Below are 22,798 nucleotides of genomic sequence, written 5' to 3' on the forward strand. Positions count from 1 at the left end.
GGGGTCAAGAAAGTCCAAAAGATAGTTTTTTAATAGCAGTATTTTATTTTCTCTTCTATAATCAACAATTTATAAGAAATAAGCTACAGTGTGTGGGGGGGAATTCTTAAATTCTACTTACTCTAGAAGTATAAATGTAGAAAGAGAAGAGTTCTAAAGATGGACCCCTGAGACCCTCCAACATTCTAAAAGAAGAGAAGTAGCCAGCAAAGGTGACTAAGTAGGAAAACCAAGAACCAGAGTTACCCATAAAGCCAAGTTAAGAAAGCATATCCAGCAGGAGAAAGTAAATGATGACAGCTACCGCCAAGAGATCGAGTAGGATGGAGACAAAGAACTGACCACTGGATTCAGTAACATGGAAGTCACTAGTAATAGGAGCAGTTTTCGTTAGTTGAAGTCTGATAAAAGTAGATTTAAGAGACTGGGAAAAGAGAATAGAGATGGTGGGTATGGAAGAGTTTGCAGTTTGATGTAAAAGGGAACAAAAGAAAGGGAGTAGTAATTGGTAGGGAAAACGGGGTCAAGAGAAGATTTTTGATTAAGACTAGCGAACTAGCAGCATATCTGTACACTGACAAGAATGATCCAGCACAAAACAAAAAAGTCAATAATGTAATCAAGAGAGAGAAGAAATAGTGAAGTGATATCCTTAAGTAATTAAAAAGGGGATGATGAGAAAGCATTCAAACGTTAGAAAAGGGGATAGTTAGAAAAGGGGATACTACATTTATGGTAATAGATGGAAAAGCAGTATAGTATTATATAAATACTTTACTTCTTTTTAGCATATTTCTCAATGTGGGAACAGTTGGAAGTAGGTAGATTTTTATAGTGGTCAGAGTCTTTGGAAGTTCCCTGCTCATTCCTTCAATTATTTTTTCCTTTTCTTTGTAAAATAGGAAGAAGCAAGGTTATCAGCTGAGAGTAATGTTACAAATTTGAAGAGAAAGATATGAAATAGCCCTCTAGAGAAAGAGGAAGGGAACCTTCTTTCACGCAAGAGATTTTGATGATCAAATGTAATCAATAAACTATGATGTAATATATATTAAATGCGGCTTTTAAAAGTCAAGTAGTTCTAATAGATAACCAACAAGAACCTACTGTAGAGCAGAGAGAACTCTGCCAAATATTCTGTACAAACCTAAATGGGAAAAGAATTTGAAAAAGAATAGATACATGTACAACTGAATCACTCTGCTGTACACCTGAAACTAACACAACATTGTTAATCAACTATACTCCAGTGTAAAATAAAAATTAAAAATAAAATGTTATTATGCTTTTGAAGAAAAAAAATAAAAGTAAAAGTCAAGTGGTTCTTATTTACAACTCAGGCAAGCACAATACAAACTTTATCTTTGAGGTAGCAGGTAGGGTTCCTTAGAAAAAGGAATATATATATCCATTGTTTTCAGAAGATAAACTACAGAAAATAAAGGTCATCAAAATCTTGCTGGCTAGTATATGTCAAAGATAAACTATGAAAATATCACAGGAAATCAGGTTAAAAATAACATGCTGAAACACAGTGACCTACACAAATGAAAAAATACAAACACACACACACACACACACACACACACACACACACACAGTACCCCTGTGTATATAAAAGTAAACCTGCTATACACAGGATTTCTTCAAGGCTAGAATCAAAATCTTGCTTTAGTAACTGTATCTAAAGTCTAGCTCTCGTAACACTAACAAGAACGTTTTTCACTTGGATGTTTATTCACAAAATGGCATGAAATCAGGGACACTGCCTGGGATAATGCAGGCCCCAAGAAAATTGCCCTTTGTGTACCCAACCTAACAGGCATATTTTTACAAGACTGAAACAGGTTAAATGACATATTAAGAGCAACTTACAAAGTAAAAAAATGAGAGAACCAAGATCATAAAACAAAGCATAAAGAATGTGCGTAAAGGGAGGAGACTGTTGGTAAGCAGCCAGCCTATCAACAAATAGAAAGTTTATAACTGGCATTTCAAAAACAGTACCTGGTCACTGAAGAACACTTCTGTTACCAATTATCAATAATAAAAATACAAATCACTGTCATTGTATAACTTTAGTGTAATATTGAGGGGAACAGAGAAGAAATGTCTTAAGCCAATAAAGATAACTGACTCTTATATTTACAGTGTAGCACGTAAATAGCTTTCAAAATAATACAGATTCTTAAAGATAGACCTGGTCAATAATGGAAAATCCAAGTAGAAGAATCAGATTTAAAGCACAGCCAATAAAAAATATTCAATGACACAACTGAAAGTCAAATTACAGGAATTCCAGAATATTTGAAGAGGCTGAAAATATCTGACAGACTTACATAAAAATTGGACTTCTCTGACTCATTTTGGGAGTGGAAAATAGTAATAAATATATAGAAACTAAGAGGAAATTTTCATTTTCTGTTGGTATTAATTTAAAAAACAGTATTTTTAGAAAATTTGTTCTTTCTAATAATAATCTATTAAATAAGCTAATGACTTAATTAAAATAATATTTATCCAATAATTAATAGGAAATCAGAATCAACTATTAAACACTTTTAAGGGGGAAAAAAATTCAAAAATTAGTTTACACAGGGGGCGAGGGGCTGTCCCGGGGGACCGGCTGAACCGGACTGGACCGACTGCGCAGCAGCCCGGTGATCCGGCAGACGGTGGAGAAGAGTGGGTGCTCGGAAGCGACCCTCGGCTCCCTCCCCTGGAGGTACAGAGGGCAGGGGCCTTGGCGAATGGCTTTCTTGATGGCTACTTGCTAATTAGACCCGGAGGGGCTGGGAGAGGGAGGGGCCGGCTCCCACCCCTGAGCCCCCAGGGACCCTGCTGCTTGCCGGGGGCCACGGGCTATCGATATCGTTCTCTCCCTGCCTCCTTCCCGCCGCCCCCTGGGGGTTTGTTTCAGGATTTGTTCCTAGTGTCCAAAACTTTGATAAGAAACTTACAGAAGCTGATGCTTACCTACAAATCTTGATAGAACAGTTAAAGCTTTTTGATGACAAACTTCAAAACTGCAAAGATGATGAACAGAGAAAGAAAACTGCAACTCTCAAAGAAACAACAAATAGCATGGTAGAATCAATTAAACACTGCATTGTGTTGTTGCAGATGGCTAAAAGTACTATTAATCCTGTAGATGCAATATATCAACCTAGTCCCTTGGAACGTGTGATCAACACAATGCCTTCCCAGACTGTCTTACCTCCAGAACCTACTCAGTTGTGTAAGTCAGAGCAGCATCCATCTTCTCTACCAGTTGGACCTGTATTAGCTACCTTGGGACATCATCAGACTCTAACACCAAATAGTACAGGCAGTGGGCACTCACCACCTAGAAGCAGTCTAACTTCTCCAAGCCATGTCAACTTGTCTCCAAACACAGTCCCAGAGTTCTCTTATTCTAGATGTGAAGATGAATCCTATGATGTGGATGAATTCCACCAGAGTGGCTCATCCCCACAGCACTTAATAGATTCCCCTAGATCTGCCTCAGTCTTGACACTCAGCAGCTTAGGGAATAGTCTAAAGTGCCCAGATACCACAGAGTCACTTAATTCTTCCATGTCCAATGGAACAAGTGATGTTGAACTTTTCGATTCACATGATGAGAGAGATGATGAAGGGGAGGCAGGGTCGGTGGAAGAGCACAAGAGTGTTATCATGCATCTGTTGTCACAGGTTAGGCTTGGAATGGATCTTACTAAGGTAGTTCTTCCAACATTTATTCTTGAAAGAAGATCTCTTTTAGAAATGTATACAGACTTTTTTGCACATTCGGACCTGTTTGTGAGTATTAGTAACCAGAAGGATGCCACAGACCGAATGGTTCAGGCTGTAAAATGGTACCTCATGATGAACATTACATTCTCACATTCCGCAATGCTCGTGGAAGGTCTATCCACACACTGCCCTGCATGGAACTAGGCGGAGAATGCAATATTAATTGTTCCAAAACTGGCTATAGTACCAATATCGTCTTCCACACTAAACCTTTCTATGGGGGCAAGAAGCACAGAATTACTGCTAAGATTTTTTTCTCCAAATGACACGAAATCTTTCTGCTCAATTGATGGGGAATGGAATGGTATAATGTACGCAAAATACTCAACAGAGGAAAATGTAGTTTTTATAGATACCAAGAAGTTGCCTATAATCAAGAAAAAAGTGAGGAAGTTGGAAGATATTTGAATGAGTACGAAACCCACTGCCTTTGGAAGGATGTCACTTTCAACTTAAAAATCAGAGACACTGATGCAGCAACTGAAGCCAAGCACAGACTTGAAGACAAAGAGCAGAAGCCCGAGAAAGGAAACAGAAGGAAATTCAACGGGAGACAGGTTATTTCATGAAGATGGAGAATGCTGGGTTTATGATGAACCATTACTGAAACGTCTCGGTGCTGCCAAGCATTGGGTTCGGAAATGCAAAGTTCGCTCCTGGTGACCAGGGCAGAGGCATAATGAAGTAACAATCTTCCTTTGGGAGAACCTATTCACTCCCTTCTTATTGCAGTGGTTCCTATCTCAGGGATACTGGACTTTCTGATGCAGATGAACAAGTAAAACGAGAAAAGCTTCCCTTTTCCTGTTCTGTGGCAGTTACAATGTTGACTTCGGTCTTGAGAAAAACTTCAGGTTTTGAAAACAAGATGTCTGCTCCTTTTCCAAATCCCACGTTATAAATCCCAGTCTCAAACTCTGCATTCTAGTATTGTTGTTGAGATATACAACATCTGTTTCCTAGTTCGTATAATCTTGGGTTTTATATATATATATATATATATATATATATATGAAATAGGTGATGCCAGATTTTTCATAAATATGCCATCTACTGTAAATATTGGTTCCTCTGAGTTGTTTTAGAAAATTTAGTGCAAAGTATTAAAATCACGTGTTAGGAAATTTCATGGTCTCACCTACAATAACTTTTATTTTGGAATTGAACTATTATTAAATTGTATCTAACTCTGGACTACAGTTTAATTATACTCAGTGCTTAAGGCTTCACAAAGCAATTTTTCCAAAAAAAAAAATTAGTTTATAAAGTCCCACAAAAATAACCTAAGCACCCATAATCTAAAACTTCTGCCATACAGGAAATATTAATAAATGAGGTATTAATAAAAGCACATTTTTGCTTTTTATAATTCTAATTTTAAACTGCTTTTAGAGAAAAATTTTTGTATGATTTAGGACACTGTATCATATGAAACACAAACATCAACAAACAGAATCCTATATCCTAAAAAAAAAATTATGTAAAATTTAAGGATGTTCTTTTATTTCTTCTTACCAGTATATAATGTCAGATATATCATATACATAACTTACATTTTTATCAATAATCAGTGAGACTGAAGTTGAAGTCAGTAAAACAAAATGTGACAGCTAATATATTTTGACATTAAATTGTATGATTTCCTTGATGAGAATGGAAATGATTTAAGGTCAGGAATAATACTGACAAAAGAAAATGAAACTGAACAAATTGAAAATGTTCCTCACTTCACAGACAAAGCAATTGGGCTCAAAGAGAGTATTTCTCAAGATTAGCTAGCTTAGAGCAAAGCAGGGACCAGAAATTGACATTCAACTGAGTTTTCGTTCATGTGCCTCAGTCTACATAACTACATATGATAAAGTCTTAAAAGAGTATTATTCTCTAACACTGATATTGCCTTCTTCTCCAAAACCAGAATCCTACAATGCTCAAAAATTATTACTCTAAAATAAATATTCACTGAGCACTCAATATGCCTCAGGCACATATTAATTTTTTAGAAGATAATGTTTAGAAATGTTTCTTTACAAGTTAATCAGTGACTTTTAACCTGAACCCATAGCAAAATTAAATTTTACATTACAACTCTTTATGCATGTATTTAAACAAATCTAAAACGATGGTTTCAGTGAGAGGGAATGATGAAATGTTTATACCTAAAGTCTCTATAAATCACTACCCTTAATTAAACATAGTCCGTTTTCATTATTAATTTTTTAAATTTACGTATTTATTTTTGGCTGCATTGGGTCTTCGTTGCTGTGTGCGGGCTTTCTCTAGTTGCAGCGAGTGGGGGTTACTCTTCCTTGCGGTGCACAGGCTTCTCATTGCGGTGGCTTCTCTTGTTGCGGAGCACGCGCTCTAGGCGCACGGGCTTCAATAGTTGCAGCGTGCAGGCTCAGTAGTTGTGGTGCACAGGCTTAGTTGCTCCACGGCATGTGGGATCTTCCCAGACCAGGGCTCGAACCCATGTCCCCCGCATTGGCAAGCAGATTCTTAACCACTGCGCCACCAGGGAAGTCCCAGTCCATTCTCATTATTCACAGTAATTGTGTTCTATAAAGTTGCCACAAATACCAAACGAGTGTTCCTAAGGGAAATAAACAGTTGAGTTCCTGCAAGCCTCTAGTCACATTTTTGCCAACTGATCAATACATAATCTTTTTATATGTGTATTTCTATTTAAAGACATGTTACTTAATATATAGTTGATTAACATTGAACTCATGGTCAACAGCACTATAAATTCATGCCCGAAAGAAGCTTATCTAACGTGTACATTTTCCATCACAACACTAGGCAGTACCTCAAAACTGCTTGGGAATCATTTTGAACAGCAAAACCACAAACAATAAACACAAAAAGCTTTTAGTGAAAAATGTTTCAGTAAACAGACAATGAAAAGGACACTTGTGTAGAATATGAGAGCTGAAACAAGAAAGCAGAGTGTCACCTGGTTCAGACGGGAAAGTCCATGTCAGGTGACTCAAATTTTTTGCCACCCTGTGCATGCGAACATCCACAAATGACTGTGAAAGTGCCACAAGTACTGATTTTTGGTGTTACAAACGAATTTTAGTGAGTAGGCAAATCCTATATTAAATAAAACTGGACTTTGTATAAAGTAACAGCTGGAGAAATAAAAGGGAGAAGGGGCACCACTTTTCCTTAGGTAAGTGGGGAGAACAGGCTTCTCCTGGCAGTGTGAAAGTCCAGAGAGGCCCAAACCTAAGGGTACCTAAAGGAAGAGACACCTACAGGCATCTCCATTCCAGAATGAAGGAGAAGTATTATAAGTATTATAATAAATTGCTCTTCAAAAAAATTCAATAATAAGGTTATTGAGATAAAAGAGAACTACTATGTGACTTTCCCCAAGTCCTAGAAAATACAGGGTAACTTTTAGTCATTATATCTGGTTAAATTAGCAGCACTTCAGACCTAATTTCAGTGCCTTTTTTTTTTAAGTTTCTCACAAACTTTTTAAATAGTTTCTTATAAATGTCGCTTCTCAAAAAACCTTTGATTATCCAAAACCATTTGAACAGCTTATTTTAGGTTGCCTAAAGGAGTTAAAGAGGGCATAGTATACATGTTAAAGTGAGCTCTGAAAGCCTATCTCAGAGTGAACCAGAATTGTGAGCCTCCAAAGAAGATTACCAGGCAAAGATTAACCTTGAAATCATAGTAGACACTGAGGAATATTGGTTACACTAATGTACACGGGGTGACAAGCAAATTGTCAAAGCCTTCAAAGACTGTGCAATACTAACATTTTCAGAAGCCACTAGGCTTGATCTACAAAGTCAGTTAAGAAGCTTTAAGATATAGATGGCAGGAAAATCAACCAAATTGTACTGATCATCGAGAAGGATAACTCAAAGCTGGGAATCACCTTCTATAATCAGGTTAGGATTTTCAATGAATCCTAAAAGAACCTCACTAATCACCAGGATTCCTCTTCTGGACGCACCACTTAATAATACTCCAGCTGCATACTATGAACTCTCTATATAACAAATTAATAATTTAGTATTAATCCCTATGTTCAAACTGATTAAAGGTAAGTATCTGGAACACATACTAAGTATCACTTACTTAGTATCACTTACTTAGATACTTAGTATCTGCTACTCAAAATCCACCAAGAGCTTCCCATCTCACTCACAATAAAGGTCATTTTTTTTAAATGGTTGTATTTTAGGCCCTGTATAATCGACACACAGCCCACCACTCTGAGCTCATATTCCACTCTTCTCTCTTTTTCACTTTGCTCCACTCTTTCTGTCCTTGTTCTTTCTGGAAGAGGAAAATACGCTGCTACCTCAGAGCCTTTGCACTGGATACACCTTCTATCTGAATGCTCTCCCTCATATATCTGCATGGTTCTTCCCATTATTTCCTTCAGGACTCTTTTCAAACATCCTCTAAGAAATGCACTTTCCCTAATAATCTTATTTAAAATAATCACTCCCTTGCATCACATTATTCCCCTTTGCCCTGCTTTATTCTGCTCCAAGCACTGTATAAAAGCACTGGAATAGTGTCTGTTATACAGAGTGCCTACCTACCTATCTATCTATCTATCTATCTATCTATCTATCTATCTATCTATCTGTCTATCCATCCATCCATCCATCCATCCATTCATTTCTTCACGTATTATCCGCCTCTTCCCACTAGAATTTAAGCTCCATAAGGAAAGAGACTTACCTTTTTCACCACTATCTTCAGCACCTACAAAAATGCTTTGCTCAGTTGGTCCTCAAAACATTTAGTGAGTAAATAATTATTACATCTTTTTAAAGCCAGTCGTGTGCTGAGAATTCTTTCCTCATCAAAGAAGAGCTACAAGCCAGGTCACAAAAAAGTACCAGATATTTTGAATACATTTTTTTAAGTTGTAGTCTGTACTGAACAAGTCACCTGTAGTACTCTTGAAACTCAGAGGATATAAATCTAATATGTTAACATTTATTTATAAATTATCTTCCTCTAAGTCATAAAGATATTTTCCCTTTATCAAATTCCTTGTTATTTTCAGCACATGCTATAAAAAATGTGTGACTAAAAAGATGAATACTTCAAAAGCACATAATTTGTGGAGTAATTCTAGTTTCACATCTCCCATACTGCAGCTAACTGGGAAATCATTTATGCAGCTTAAGGTGAAAATCTTCCAGAGGCTGCAAAATTAGCTGAACAGATCCTTAGTACTGTAGATTAATAAAATCAACACAAAATGAACAATACGGGGCACATCATACAAGTATTCATACAACCAGCAATTATTCATTTGAAGTTTTATGGTTCTGAACCGAATATTTTAAATCCACATGCCTCATCAATCATGTATATCTTTACTACAAAGGATGAAAAACACTATTTTTCAGTCCATATGTCAATACCTACTTTTTATGTTATTTAACTTAGATATACATATGTATATCTAAGTTAAATAACATACCTATTTCTGGCCAAATTTAATTCCTCACTCCCGCTCACCTCCACTCCCTCTGCAATCTGGGTTTACTCCATTATAACTAAATTTTAAACTGGTTGCTAAATCCCACTGGATCTTTTACCATTTTTGTAGCTTTTGACATTACTAAACAAGCACTCCCCTCTTTACAATTCTCACATCCCTTAGTTTCCCTTGATATAATCCTTTTCTTAGTATTATCCACCAGGCAGCACTACTGTTCTCCACTGACAGCTCCTTCCTTCTCTGCAGTTTCTTTGCAACCTGGGATTTTAACTACCACATAGAAGCTAATGACAACCAATTCTATTCTCTCTAGCCAAACTCCTCTACTGAGCCTATTAGTTTTATCAAGATATCCCACAGTTGCCCCAAATTCATTATTTTAAGACGCAAATTCCTGTACACACACACCCACCTAAGTTTCTTCTTAGGTCCTCCTCCTATTTTCTCTACCTCGGTGAATGGAAGCATATTCTAGTCAGTTGCAGATTTAAGAAACCCAAATGGTTCTTCCTCTTCTACTTCCCTCTACTATCCTCTCCCTCAACAATTCAGTCCTAAAGCCATTAAGTGGAGCCAGGCAAGTTAGGTATATGTGTGGGAGGTGGTGGGAGTCCAGCAGAGGGGTCAGTCCAAGCAGAGGGAGGAGGGCTTCCCAGTATGTGGGGGAAGGTGGGAGGAAACAGCCTGACTATGAGCAAGGTGAGGAGTGATCCATACAGCAGAGAGGCCCAGCAGGGCAAAGGCAGAGCAGAATGAGAAGTTCTACTTGGGTGGGGGTGTCGAACGTCAGCAGGGTAAGAAAGGCATCCACATGACAGGATGGCGTCAGAGCCCAAATGGGATATCGCGGGTGTGGTGGCCACAGCGGTGCCCTGCTCAGATATCTCTTCAACAGAAACTGCTATGAGGAGCAGAGCTGCCTGACAGCCCCCAGCTACCTCACCTTGGAATCCACAGTAACATTCACACCTGGCCATGCTTCCTCTAGACTTCTCCCAGCAGAAGCCTGAGCATGGTGGGAATGCTCCAATAGCCAACTCTGGATGGGGCTCCCTGCACGTCAAATCTGGTCTTGACATCTGTTTCTCTGGGGACCTGAACTGACACAGAAGGTATTCACGTACTGGTGTCAAAAACACTCGGGATGAAATAAAACTGTTCTGGAAGACACTACAAAATGGTTAACTTCATTAAACAAAGGTCATTTCACTCCAGAGTATCTAAAGAACAACTCCTACTACATAAAGAAATCCAGTGGCTTAGAAGAGGAAAAATTCTCAACAGGGTATTTGAGCTGAAAGGGGTCCTTTTAAGACAACAGAGGAAGAGATTTTGTTGAATACTTTGAAGATGAAGAACGGCTGCAGATCTCACACTTGCTCTTCAGTCTCTAATGTTTTTGACTTCTAGGGACAAGATTCTTGGATTTAAAAGGAAAATACGCTTTTGGAAAACATCGTGTTACAAAAAAGAAATCCTAAAATGTTTCCACTGCTGCTCGGGCCCAAGTGAAGAAGTCATCAGCAAGTCTCAAGTCTTACTGGAAACCACCTAGAGAAGCTGAAGAACAAACTGAAATGATTTTCCTTCCCTTTCAAAAACAAGTGTTATCAATGAGCAGGTACTATTTTTCTGAATCTTCTGATTGTGAGAATTTGACTTGAGAAAAAAGGAAGCAGCTGCAGTCTAATACATTCAAGATGAGTTTTATTGATCTGCCCAGATAAGTTTTGGATTTCTGAAAAGAAAAGAATATCCTGCTATCATAGGAAACAATGAACATTATGCTACAGTTTCCAACTTTTCACACATTTGAACAATCTTTTACTTATTCAATGAACGTCAAGAGTAAGCTAAAAAATGGTCTCATTTCAGCTGAAAGAAAAATTTGTATGTGCTTGGTCATCCCATGTTTGACCCTGAATGGTATTTCTAAAGCAAAGAACAAGCACACAAGATAAATACAATTTTTACATTAAAAAGGTAAATTCACTGTAAGGAGGTAAATATAACTTTTAAGATTCAAAAACAACACTTTTATGTGTATATGAGCCTATAAAAGGAGTAATTTTCTAACTGCTTGGTCTATATTTGAGCCTGATCATGTCACTGAATAAGGAAATGTTTTTCAGTCTTGTATAAAATTGTGTCTAGGCAATATTTTTATTCATATTGCTTTGGCTTATGATTTCAGTTGCTCTACTATTCGACACTGTCAATAAATTTTCATGCTGTAAATAACATTAATTAAAATTAATTTATAACCTTTATTTAAATTAAATCTGCTAAGCCCACATTAAGAAAAATTGAGTCCCATTTTGGTTTAAGTTAGTTACATGAAATTTATTATGTTTCTTATGAGTTTGCAAAATTTATGAAATGATAAAAAGAGATTTTCTTTCTTTTTTTTTTTTTTGGCCGAGCCACGTGGCTTGTGGGATCTTAGCTCCCCGACCAGGGACTGAACCTGGGCTCTTGGCAGTGAAAGCACGCAGTCCTAACTACTGGACCACCAGGGAATTCCCTAAAAGAGATTTATTTCAAGGAAAGTAAGTTAAGCTTAATTACCAGGGGGTTGTATTTTCCCCCAAAAAAAGGTGGCTAAAATGTTTAGTATTAAATACTGGGGCGGGAAGGGGGACTGCTCTTGCCCATACCATATCTCATTTGGATCTCAAATAGTAAGAATCTGTGGTAAGGCCTATGTGGTCAAGGTTAAGAAGGTAAAGTTAAAAAAAGAAAAAACTGGAGTTTCCTCTATCTGCTCCATTAACTTATATTGGAGCTGACATCCTTTGTGGGAAGGCGGAACCACACAAAAAGAAGAGGCTAATAAATTTGCCAGTATAAACATGTCCACAGAGAAAAAAAAGCATTCTGTACTCAAAAGAGCACTGACAATTATTAATGAATCATTATATCTACAACTTCTGATCAAGCGAATATACCATGAGCTGTAGATATAATAATTTTTATGTAGGTTTCTCAAGATCAGAAAATTATTTTAAGTGTTTTCCCAGTGTAAGAGTGAGAAAGGTTGAAAGTGAAAATCAGTAATGGGACAAACTGAAATTATGTTTACTTAATAGGAAGCAGTGGGAGTAACATAGCATCCCTTCTGTGATAATCCTGTCAACAATGCCTAACCTAACGAGGAAACAAGAGGAAACACAAGACACACCCAAATTAAGGGTCCCAGTTCAAAATGACTGGCCTGTAATCTTCAAAAGTGTTAAAGGAATGAAAATAAAAGATCAAGAGACTGTTCTGGATACATGATAATAAATGCAACCCATGATTTTGAATGGAATCTTGTCCTTATACGAGATATTATTTGAACAACAAGGGGGTCTGAGGAATAGACAATCTAATATACCAGTGCCAATGTCCTGATTTTAATGGTTATATTGTGATTATGCAGAAGAATGTCCTCGTTTATAAGAAATGCATACTCAAGTGTTTGGGAGTGATGGTGCATCATTTTGGCAACTTATCAAATGGTTCTGGGGCAAAATAAGTTCTTAGCACTGTACTTGGAACTTTTCTGATATAAGGGGGTAAAAGGAGAAATCTGGATGTCATTCTGGTTCCTATCATTTGTTACAAAGTACCCTTGCCTGTCCCCACACTTCTGTCACCCACTCACATCATCACTAAGTTCTCCTAAGTCCACTACAACCAGTCCCACTTTTCTAGTACCGTTTAATAAGCGCATGCCATCTGCCTCTTGCCCAAACTACTTGAATAACATCCCTAGTAATCTCCCTATCTTTTGTCTCCTGCCCCTCTCATCTACCCTCTATACTGCTGCCAGAACAGGAAATGTCAACAACTCAGTGGCAGCTTTTAAACTTTTTACATGCTGAACCCTTTGCTCAAATGAGAGCAAAATATTAAAAAGGTGAAGAGAGAGCTTGTGAGAGCAGGGGAGAAGAGAGAATTAGCAACCCTCGAGTGACTCTGCAAAACTTCTGAAAACTACCATTCTGTAGGATAAATCTAAAATCCTAAGCACAGTACTTAAGACATACCCAATCTGGTCTCACCTCTATCCATCTTCAGTACACACTGCTTTGTCTTTATATTCAATCACTTTTCTCATAGACTGTAAACAAAAAAGCTTAGTGATTATAGATTTTTAAAACAAAAATGTAAGTGTCCATCTTAAGTTGTTACCAGATATTTCTATTTCTTTGTGGTAGTTCAAGAAGTCTACTGAACTGAAGTCTACTGAAAAAAACCTTATGACTGAGCAAACAGAACCTTCCTAGAAGTCTTTTAGGTAGAGTGGTGCTGTCATCATGGCTTGGAGCAAGAGGGGTGTCAGATTTGGATATGAAAGCTGAAATCTGGGTAAGTAAGGTAAATAATCACAGAATTCAGTCATGTAGTAATTCAGTCGTTCACCATTCAAACATTAAATAGGTCAAAAAAATGGGTGAAAGACAAACAGTTGACTAAAAGAAGATATAAAGGGTTGATAAACACATGAAAAGGTGCTCAATAACATCAGCCATCAAGGAAATGCAAATTAAAACCACAATGCAGAAGAACTTCTCATCCACAAGAATTACTAAAATTAAAAGAGACCAAACACCACCATATGTTGCTGAAAACAGGAAACAACTGAAACTCTCATATTTGGCTACTGGACTATAAAATGGTACCACCACTGTAGAAAACTACTTGGCAGTTTCTTACAAACACACACGTATGCTGTGAGCTAGCATATACACTCCTAGGTACCTACCCAAGAGAAATGTCCATAAAAAAGGCTGGTACAAGAAGGTTTATAGCAGCTTTATTCAGAATAGCCAAAACTGGAAACAACTCCAATATTCATCAACAGAAGAATGGATAAATTGAATTGTATTCATGTGATGGAATAGTACACAGAAATAAAAAAGAATGCACTTCTGATACATGCAACAACATGGATGGCAAAAACAGTACACTGAATGAAAGAAGTCAGACACAAAAAAGCAACATTATGTGATTATGTTTATATGATGTTTGCAAATACACAGAACTAATCTACAGTGAGAGTAATCAGAACAGTAGTTGCCTAAGTGTGGACTGAATGGAATGGAGCATGAGAGAAATTTGGGGGGTGGGGGGGTGACAGAAATATTCTGTATATTGATTGAGGTGTTGGTTATGGTTACATAAGTGCATACATTGGTCAAAACTCATCTGTACCTTTCACTTTACATAAAAGCACCTCAATTAAAAATGTGTAATTAACTGAAGACAATGCAAAAACTTCTCTGCCTTCCTTGACTCTCCCATCGTGCTGAAGACTGTTACATGCTGAAGAAGGCTTAGGTCTTCTTTGCTCTGGGCCCATTGATGAAGAGTCAGCAACACATGGTTCACTGTGAAACATTCTGTAGCAAGCAGACAGAATTTGGAATGAAGAATACAATAGGGACACATAAGCCACCATACTTAGAAGAAGCAACATCTGAAGCCACTACCTAAAGAGCCAGTGATCACAGGACCAAAGAAAGCCAGAATCTGCTTAATTTCAGAAATAACTCAGCATCTTTAAGGAAAGTCTAATACCATCTCAATGAGCAACTACTGACTTGAACAAATCCTGGAACTCTGGCCTCTACTCTGCCTCACTATCATTTTACAAGGTTTTGCACTTCAGAAAAAGCACACCACTGTAATATAGAAAATGTATTGTCTATAGAAAACCAGTGAGTCTGTTTTTTTAAATAGGGTTCCTATCTTGGTGAGCATAATTTTAGCTTGGCAACTATAGTAAACCACAAGCGGAAAAAAATGTCGTCTTATTATTTGCTTTTTAAATTTAGGAATCCTATTCTCATTTGCTATCACTTGATCCCCCCCATGCCTGGATCCCTAGGAAGTGTCAGTCAGTATGTGTGCAATTAGAACTCAGGTAACTCCTGCCTAGATTTCTTTTCTTGCTCTCTGAGGCAAAACAATGACCTCATTTAGATGAATATGCCAGAAAATCACTATTCACATGTAGACTCTCAGAAACAATCACTCCATCTTCCTCTTCAAATTCTTGGCAGGAAGGCTGAGTGGACTTATTGGGGGAAGATAGTGCGTGACTGCCTGCACTGCACACAATGTGCCTTCAGAAAATGTGTATTTGAACTGAAAAAGAGAAAAGATTTAAACTCTAACATGCGCCAGGCACTGGGGATACAATGCTGACCAAAGACATAAACGCTGCATCCAAAAAATAGAGTGCAATCGCTATAAAGATATTATTTTTTAAAAATTATGAGACAAACATCTACCCTAGTTAGACCTTTGTAAGATATATGGACAAAAAAAACTTCTAAAAGTTATATAATTATAGTAGAAACCAGGTAAAATAAACTTCATTCTAGCCCAGTTTCATCAGTGCCCACCAATGTCTACAGTAACTGAAAAAGAAAAAAAAGAAAGGTAAAAACCATCACCACCACTAAGAAAATAACAAAACATGTAAAATACTAATTCTAATATCAAGAAACAATTATAATCCACTCAAAACTATTCTTTCTTTTTAGTAAAGACTACGAGCTATTATTTTTTAAATAGTAAGAAATATGATCTTCTTACAAAGACGTTTTCTATTTATGTAGAAATAAAGCAACACTGTCATAATGATTAAATCAGTAAACTAGATCCCTTATGTAATGATCTGTTATTTTTCAGACAAGAAATTTTTAAAATTTTTCAGGTTATAGAACAGTATTTCTGGACAAACCTAACAAGGCAGTAGTTGTACAACACTCTCAAACTTCCAAACACCCTCAATTTCAGTACAAACAATGCTGTGTTGTACACTCAATCTAAAACTAAGAGGAAGCATTGTGGGTTGGTCACAACTTGAATTCCTTATCACAATGAGGACGGCCTAAGGATTTTACCACTAAACTCAGCCATTCAAATAACTGGAAAGACAATAACGGTGGTCGCTGCTCTCCAAAACTACTGATTTTCAGATTTGTTTGAAGGAATATTTCTTAGAACTTCCAAGTTTCTGGATAGGATTCCTTCATTCTGAAGTTACTCCTCTCCCCTAGACAAAAGTAGAAGGTTAAGTCAAAAGAATAATAATAATTAATTGAAAGCCATAAAATAGGCCTTTGTTTTTCTACTGCAGCAATTCGATTCCTCCGGATATAGAAACCAAAATATTAGTAGGGAATCTTATAGGTTAAGAAGCCTGTTTTTATATTCAAATTAGTAAAGATACTTCCAATGCATTAATGTAATCAACAAACATTTACAGAGTGTCCACTAGGGACCAACACGATGCTAGGTACAGCACATTCATTTAATCTACAACCCTAATTTACAAAACAGGAAACAGCCTCAGATTAAGGTCACTTGCCCAAAGATTTACAGTTAGTAAGATTTAGTAACATGTTTGAAACTCAGATATGTCTGAGCCATGGTTTATGTTCATTCCATTAGACCAACCTGTCTTCCAACGTGGCATAATAAAAATCTTGAAGCACCAAGAAAAACAATGGGCACAGGTGACAGTAACATGACACCACTACAACTATCTCTTTCATATAAAAGCCCCTTAAGATAGGGCCCACTCTGCTTTCTCAGACCCCTAAACATCACCTTCCTCCCAATCAGTCAGGGACAGTGGGTTGGGAATCCATTTGGTCAAAGCCAAATTGATAGGGAAACAGCTGCATAAAATTGAGGTTATAAATCCCAGTGGTTAAGAGCCCATGTTCAGTAGTAGATGACAATACAGATTCTAGTTCTACCACTACCTAGCTATGTAAACTTGGATATATCACTCAACACCTTTAAATCTCAGTTACCTCATCTGCAAAAGGAGATTTAAAATGGCACCTCTATATCACAGGATTATTGTGAGGATTAGAGAGATAATACATGTAAAATGTTTAAAGATGTGTCTGACACATAGTGAGTACTTAATATGTTATTAGCTATTAAACAACCTTCTGTTACCAATTTTAAAAACACTTTAAAATAGGTTACTCAGGGACTTTCTTGGTGGGCGCAGTGGTTAAGACTCCGCGCTCCCAATGCAGGGGGCCCAGTTTCAATCCCTGGTCAGGGAACTAGATCCCACATGCATGCCACAACTAAGATCTCACAGGCCACAACTAAGGAGCCCACGTGCTGCAACTAAGACCCAGCACAACCAAATAAATAAATAAATATTTAAAAATATATATTTAAAATAGGCTACCTCATCATGAGTTAATATGACACAGAAGAAAGGAGATTAGCAGTCATTAAAGACATCTAATTCAAACCTTAACTCAATTTGGGTACTACTTACAAGGTCAGAGTAACTACCTTCCAAACCCAAATATACCAAATATTCACTGGGAGTGTGTGGAGAAAAGAGAACTACTGTACACTACTGGTGGGAATGCAAACTTGTATAGCCACTATGGAAAACAGTACAGATGTTCCTCAAAAGGTTAGAAATAGAAGTACCATATGATCCAGCAACCCCGCTTCTGGGTGTATATCCAAAGGAAATGGAAACAGGATATTGAAGAGATATCTGCACTCCCATGATCACTGTAGCATTATTCACCATAGCTAAGATGGAATCAACCTATCTTTCCCCTTTTCTTTGCCCCGGTAACCACTAGTGTGTTCTCTACATCTGTGAGTCTGTTTCTGTTTTGTTATATTCATTCATTTTTTAGATTCCACATATAATTGATAACATACAGTATTTGTCTTTCTCTTATTTCACTAAGCATAATACCCTCTAGGCCCATCTGTGATGTTGCAAATGGCAGAATTTCATTCCTTTTTATGGCTGAGTAATATTCCATTGTATATATGTATATGTATATACACCTTCTTTATCCACTCATCTGTTTATAGACACTTAGGTTGTTTCCATATCTTGGCAGTTGTAAATAATGCTGCTATGAACATTGGGGTGCATGTATCTGTTCGAATTAATGTTTTTGTTTTTTTTCAGATATATACCCAGGAGTGGAATTGCTGGGTCATATGGTAGTTCCACTTTTAGTTTTTTGAGGAACCTCCATACTATTTCCACAGTGGCTGCACCAGTTTACATTCCCACCAACAGTATACTAGGGTTCCCTTTTCTACACGTCCTTGCCAACGTTTCATTATTCATAGACTTTTGATGATGGCCATTCTGACATACGTGAGCTGATATTTCATTGTGGTTTTGATTTGCATTTCTGATGATTAACAATGTTGAGCATTTTTTATGTGTCTGTTAGCCATCTGTATGTCTTCTTTGGAAAAATGTCTATTCAGATCTTCTGCCCATTTTCTAATCAGATTTTTTTTATATTGATGGATATACATTCTTATAACTACCACACAGCTCAATACTTAGAAGTTTGCCAACTATCCCAGAAGTGCCTCCATGTGCCCTGACTCAATCATAGCCCCTTCCCTTCCTTTAAGTAACTCCTTTCCTCTAAGTTGCTCTTGCAGAAATCACTTCCTTTTGTTTATGATTCTCTCACTGAAGTATGTCTCCCTAGATACTGTTTTTCAATCATGACCATTTAAAAAAAAACAGTTGATGTTTCTTTTAAGTCTATTTCAATCTACAGATTTATTTTCTATACCTTTCTTAAAATTTATCTGTTTGATCTGTTTTTCATAGTCTGGATTTGACTAATTGCATACACGTGATACAGTTCAACACATTTATCCGTCCTTTGTATTTCCTCATTCAAACTGGCAGCTGGATCCAGAGGCTTTATTAGGCTTGGTTTGGTCCCTCTGTCACAGCGTGGTGAGTTATTTCATTAGGAGTCACCTAGCGTCTGGTGTCCTTCCTTTCATGATGTTAGCAGCTGTTGATATTCAGTGTCTCCATCCATTAATTTATTGGAGGCTGCAAAATGTTAGTATTATAACTAACATAGTTATAATAATTGAATCACATAGTGATTCAATATTTTTATACATTATACTCCATTTAAAGTTGTTATAAAATAATGGTTACATTTCTCTATGCTATACAATGTATCATTGTTATTTATTTTATACATAGTAGTAGGGATAGGAGATTAAGAGATACAAACTACTATTAAAACATAATCATACAGACACTCTTTTGAGGTGTATGTGCTACTTCTCTTTCCTACAATTTTAAACAAAGTTTAATCAAGAAATTACAATGAATTAGCAAGTATGTGATAGGAAATGAAGCAGATACATGACACATAAAAACCAACAATCTTGCCCTAAGATAGCCTGAAACCTAGCTGGAGATACAAGTAAGTACTACTTTGTATTATCAATAACTTGGTTTTCTGTTATGCTCTGGATATGTAATAGAAGTTCCAAGGAGGAAGAAATCTTATGTGGCCAGAAACATGACACAGCTCTGCACATGAAAGACACTCGATAAATACTAAAGGAAGAACAAATGAACAAAAAGAATTGGTGAAGTTGTACATATACAGAGAATTAAGTAGGGTCCTCAACAACTAGCAACACAAAATTTGCTCCTCACCGAAAAAGAGCCCTAAAATCTGAATACACACCTGAAATATTTCATAGATTCTAAAAGGCACATTTTTTTCATATCTCAGCTTCTCTGAAATTGATGGCATGCCATAGTTTAAATACGCAGCATTTTTCCTTTTCTAATAGTTAAAATAATTGTGTACCTCAAGCTTCGTAGATTTGATCAAATATATCAATTGATTCTAATATTGTATGTTGACATGATTTCAAAATTAATCGCTTACTACATGCAAATTTGGATATGTAATTGTAATTTTTATTATGAGTAACAGTTCAGAAATTTAATGAAAGCCAGACATGGTACAATGTCAAATCCTATGAGTTCTGATTCTTAAAATTTCAAAACATAAAAGAACGTAATAACAACCACTACAAACTCATATAACACATCCTCCATAAAATCTACAGCATGCGTATCCTCTAACATTACTGTAAATGGTATTGTGAGGTAAATAACTGCAGGTAATGTAAACAAATCTCAGTTACAGAAATACAGGAAGATATTCCTTCTTTTTTATACTAAAAGGTAGCAAGCTTGGGAAAAGAAAATAATCTTTGTTGCTGTATTTTTATCTATAAATAGAAGAATAAAATAATGACCATATTAAAGAATAGAAATTTTACTGAAAAACAAATAGAAAGGGGTTAATTTCATATTAACCAAATTAATTTCATATTTATTTATAAATTACTCCAAAGGAAAACTTGTATGATCAACATAATGCATTAGTATAAAATAAGTAAACTGGTATATTTTATTTTGACTGGGGGAAGATGTCATGTTTTTTAAAAAAGTAAACAATGAATTTGCCAATGCCTGTCTATTATCGTGTAACTAGGGAAACAGTTTACAGTCTACTGGAAAAGTGCAAATAGGCATGAATAAAACTGCTGACACAACCTTAAGTACAGCATCCTTCACTTCAAAGCAGCACTAGTCTAATTAGAATAGGAACTTACATAAAGTAAAGAGCTTCCCTACCAATCTTTTACCATTATCAGCATCAATATCTGAATAGAAAAGAATACGAATTAGTGAGACGTTAATCAACTAAGGGAAGAATAAACCTTAATCAGTAGGAGAATCTCCATGTATGTATGCACCCAAATGTATGTATATGTGTACATACAGGAATCAGGATAGGATAGGAATTATAGTAGTCAGTGAATCTGACTTTTGCTACATGCCCCTTTGCTTGCCGAGGGGTAACCTTGGGCAAGTCACTTAATCTCTGCAGTCTCAAATTTCAGCATTAGAAAAGGAAGTAACATTTGTTATCTGCTATATGCCAATCACTGTGCTAGATGTTTTATGTACATTCTGTCTTAATCTTCAAAAGAATCCTACCAGATAATTAGTATTATCCTCACCCAACCAAAACTCAGTCACCTAAATTTGATTCATTCCGACAAATCAGCCTAACTCCAAAGCGCCTCTCCTTTACTACATGGTGATATATAAATATAAACATGAATGTGCACAAATATAGTTCAATACATGAATGATGACAAAGCAATGGGACAACTAGAGGCTACTATTTTTCTACAAAACACGTTTCTGTAGTGAGAATTAGGTCATTCATTCATCATTAAGGGATGAGGTCAGAATAATGTAAAAGTCACATTGGCCCAGAAAAAATATTCTCCAGCATAGTAATGTTTTAAAGTCATCAGGGACAAGCTTCCTCACAGAGAGAGCCTTAGCAATATATGATGACCTTAAGGAAAAAAAAAACTAAAAATTTTGTAGAAGAGGCCAAGCAGAGGCTGGTTAATGGTCAAGAACTGCTAGGATTTCCACAATGTTAAACTATCTGGCCAAGCTGTGAGTACAGATAAATAAGCCATGAAAATACCTTTCCCATGTTTCCTTTTTCTTAAGAAAAGGGGGGTTGGGGGTAGGGAGGACTACTAAAGGAGGCTACATCCTGGATCAGAATATTTAATTTGGACAATTTATCTTAAACAGAATTGAATGCCCTCACGGACCTACATTTCAAAGGAGAAGACTAACTGATGTTGGGTGCAAATGTTTAGCTATATTAATATTTTTATTAGAACTGTTATCAGTAAGGCAACTTGTTTTGCCTTATTATAAAGGTCAAATCTAAGACCTAGTATGTAAAGAAGGCATGAAAAACCTAGGCATGTAAAGAAGAAATATTTTAAATTATCTATAATCTCATCATCCAGAGATAATCACTTTATAAATTTGTTGTATTTGCTTCCAGTCTCCCTCACTACAATGTGCAACTAATACATATTTTCAAAATTGATGTCATGGTAGGTTAAACTCCATGAAAATGTCGATATTAAACCACTAGGCCTACAAAAATGGCAATTTCATACGGTTCAACCTAATACCCTATGCACTACATGTATATGGACATATAAAATTTGGTATGCATATGAATCACCTGAGTGGACTGTTTAAAAATGAAAATCCCTGGACCCAATTCTAGTGATTCTGTCAGTGGGTTCTGATGTGTATTTGTGCATTCAACTACCATCCCGAATGATACAGATATAAGTGATCTCTGAACCGCACTTTGAGAAACGTTACTGCAAACACAGTACAAATGCTTTAAATGAATAATTATTGCAACAATGAAAAGTATATTCCAAAAAGCTGAGTAAGAGGAGAATATATCACTTTCTTCTCATTCAAGACACAAAAATTAAGTAATCATATAATGTCTTCAGACAAAAACTTGGCTTCATCTCTGCAGTCACTGCTTAATTGAAAGTGCAAATACTTTAAAAGTATATTAAAGGGGGCTTCCCTGGTGGCGCAGTGGTTGAGAGTCCGCCTGCCGATGCAGGGGACACGGGTTCGTGCCCCGGTCTGGGAAGATCCCACATGCCGCGGAGCGGCTGGGCCCGTGAGCCATGGCCGCTGAGCCTGCACGTCCGGAGCCTGTCCTCCGCAACGGGAGAGGCCACAACAGTGAGAGGCCCGCGTAACGCATAAAAAAAAAAAAAAAAAAAAGTATATTAAAGTAC

General features: G+C 36.7%; 1 protein-coding gene and 1 pseudogene across 1 annotated transcript in view; one reads left to right on the plus strand and one right to left on the minus strand.

Moving 5' to 3' along the window:
* Positions 1-22,798, minus strand: part of FBXW7 (F-box and WD repeat domain containing 7) — a 206,451-nt gene that overhangs the window by 93,179 nt on the left and 90,474 nt on the right. The window lies entirely within an intron of this gene.
* LOC136123132 (oxysterol-binding protein-related protein 9-like) lies at positions 2,751-4,458 on the plus strand (annotated as a pseudogene).

Source organism: Phocoena phocoena, chromosome 5 (assembly GCF_963924675.1).
Source record: "Phocoena phocoena chromosome 5, mPhoPho1.1, whole genome shotgun sequence".
NCBI classification, from domain to species: Eukaryota; Metazoa; Chordata; class Mammalia; order Artiodactyla; family Phocoenidae; genus Phocoena; species Phocoena phocoena.